The sequence below is a fragment of the Sander vitreus genome, chromosome 1 (assembly GCF_031162955.1).
Source record: "Sander vitreus isolate 19-12246 chromosome 1, sanVit1, whole genome shotgun sequence".
NCBI classification, from domain to species: domain Eukaryota; kingdom Metazoa; phylum Chordata; class Actinopteri; order Perciformes; family Percidae; genus Sander; species Sander vitreus.
The window spans coordinates 11444330-11447382 of NC_135855.1; positions in this window are offsets into that span (position 1 = coordinate 11444330).

Here is a 3053-nt window from a genome sequence, read left to right on the forward strand (position 1 = left end):
TGTCTGTGATTGGCCCCTTTATCTTCTTCTTGCTTCAGTTATTTAGCAAGACATCTGAGCTTTACTACCACCTAGTGTTGTACCACAGTCCTCCCTGTCATCAAGCCCACATTTTGTAAAAAAAAAAAAAAGAAATACATTTTTTTTTAAATGTATGTGATATGACATTTCCTGAGCTTATGAAAAGGTATGATTTTCTTACCACTTTTCTCATCAACGTCCTTATCATAATAATAATATTAACAATAATAATATTTTATGTGTGTGTTTTCTTATGTAATTGGCCTAGCTCTGTTTTATTTATGATTGTTTAATAATATCAGTCAGCCTAAGATTTTTTAAATAGTAGGTTGAAATTACTTGTTTGAAAATGCAACAACAAAAATCCAATATTAACCCCAGCCGTTCATGATTATGGATATTATTTATGTTTAATAATGTTTTCTTAATACCTGAAAGTCAGTGCCCTGTGTAATTTTTACCCCCCTAGTGTGTTTTGGTGGATTTTGTATTTGCTTTAATGAAAACCGGCAGATTATATTGCAACATTAAGCTTGCTTTCCTTCATGTTTTCTGGTTTCATGGAAATACTGTAGAAATACTGAGCCTCAATGTTCTGAGATATTGAAACTTCAGAATCAGAATCAGAATCAGAATCAGATTTATTGGCCAAGTATACTTACATACACAAGGAATTTGACTTCGGTAGGTGTTAACTCTCTATACATTCAACAAATAGACATGTAGTAGTAGCATACTGTACAATAGAGACAACAATATACATATAGGCACATATCAACATAATATACAAAAATACAAATATACAAATAAGACATAATATCAAGACAAGTACACATGGAGTGGGATGTAAAGTGCACTTGGTAAGGTTTTTGCTTTAGCAATCATAAGCAGTATTCATGAAATATATTTATCGTACCGTGAGAAAGCCATTAATACGACAAATGCATGGCATATGTACACCATATTCACCCTAAGAGTTATGTGAGAATTATTTTGAGTGCATTTTAACAAATGGGCCCACATGTGGATGTAAATAGTAGGCTACTGTAAAATTGTTTACAAAACAGCCTCATGAAGGACTTTTCCTCAGTTAGCTATATAGTTTGATTTTATAGTTTTACCAACATGTACAATAGATGCTCAGCCGTGAATGCATGTTTGTTTGTTTTTTTCATTCCTTTCAATTTCTTTTTAATTCATAAAAGTTACAAGATATAATTGAATCTAACTTAGTTTACAGACACACAAACGGACACACACACACACACACACACACACACACACACACACACACACTACACAATTCAGCCAAGTGGAGCAGACAGCAGTGGTCCATAATGGGAGAGTGAGCGTTACATAAGAGCATTGCTGCATCTAAAAATAGAAATGCAGCAATGGTAAACAGGAGCCTAAACTGTTGGCTCTAAGCTTTCAAAGGAACCTGAATGAAATTTAGATTAAAGCGCCATCGGACATAAATGGACCCGCTGCTGATCCTAACCATGAGAGCCTGCAGGCAAGTACAAGGGGCCTGATGTCCACGTGTCACTGAGTGTGAATGAGGTGGATGAAGACTGAGAGTTAAAACTGTTGCATTGATAAATGATCAAATAAGAAGTTAAATTATGACTTTGACAAAACATATAAAAAAAACTGTTGTTTTATATATATATATATATAGTATATACAGTATATACAGTATATGTATCAAAAGTATATTGCCATATTTTAATCACACAACATGGTGCACTACAGATAGACATTCAGCACCGCGTGTTGATGGACAGCTCCTCATTGTCATTGTTTTTGAGAATGGACCTTGTTGATAAAGAGACGTGTAGTTGAGGGATTTACAACGGTATATATTGAGAACAACCTGTCTGTTATTGCATGAAAACACACACATACAAAAGGAAAACCACAGTCATAGAGCAATTGTACACCACAAAGGTACACACTGATTAAACGTTTCACAAACATGGCACTCCAAAATGCTGTGGTGTTATTTATTAAAACTACACATCAATACAGACACATTATGTAAGATTTCACGCTGCTTTTATTTTTTTTAAAAGGCTGCTGTATGAAAATGGTTAAAAGCATCGTTAATATTGAAACATGCATAATCTACAAAAGTTAATATACCAGTAAACCCATTCAGTCTTTCTTAAGGTTAGGCTTTCTTTTCTTTTTTTTAAATCTATGTATGCACATTTTCAATTAGTCCATAGACATTATGACATATTGGAACAAAAAAAGAGAAAAGATATGACAAAGTAAGACAAAATGAGATCAAATATAAAATTAGGTTAAATGAATTATAACAAATAGGGAGACAAAAAAAGCACACATGAAGAGAGGGAATAAAGTGTAAGGTAAAAGGTAACACACAGACACACACACACACACACACACACACACACACACACACACTAACACACTAACACACACACACACACACACACACACACACTCACACTCACACACAATCTGAAGATCATAACAAGGATGCCCATTGACTCCATGCATGTGCAACTTTCTCTCTGTCTTGTCTATCTTTGTCATCTGTTGTTAAATTGAGAAAATTACCACAAATCAATTATTCAAGGGAAAATGGAGAGTTGAGCTAAATGGCATATTTAAAAGAGTTTTAAATGTTGATCAGTTTGCTTTTGGAGCCTAACCAGTTATGTGTACCTGGTTGTTTTCCAGTTCAAGATAGTTGAACATTTCCTTGACCCATAGACCGTGAGGAGAAATGGTCGCAGCTTTTCATTTAATTCAGTGCATGTCTGGCTGATTAAATGGCTGCTCGGTGTACATCTGATAACTATACTGCTGTATTTTACAAATAATTGTGAAAACATTGTCTCTTTCTATTGCTCCTTTTCTCTCTCACACACACACACACACACACACACACACACACACACACACACACACACACACACACATATATATATATATATATACATACAGTATATACAGTCATGTGAAAAAACTAGGACACCCATGCTAAAGTTGACTAAAAA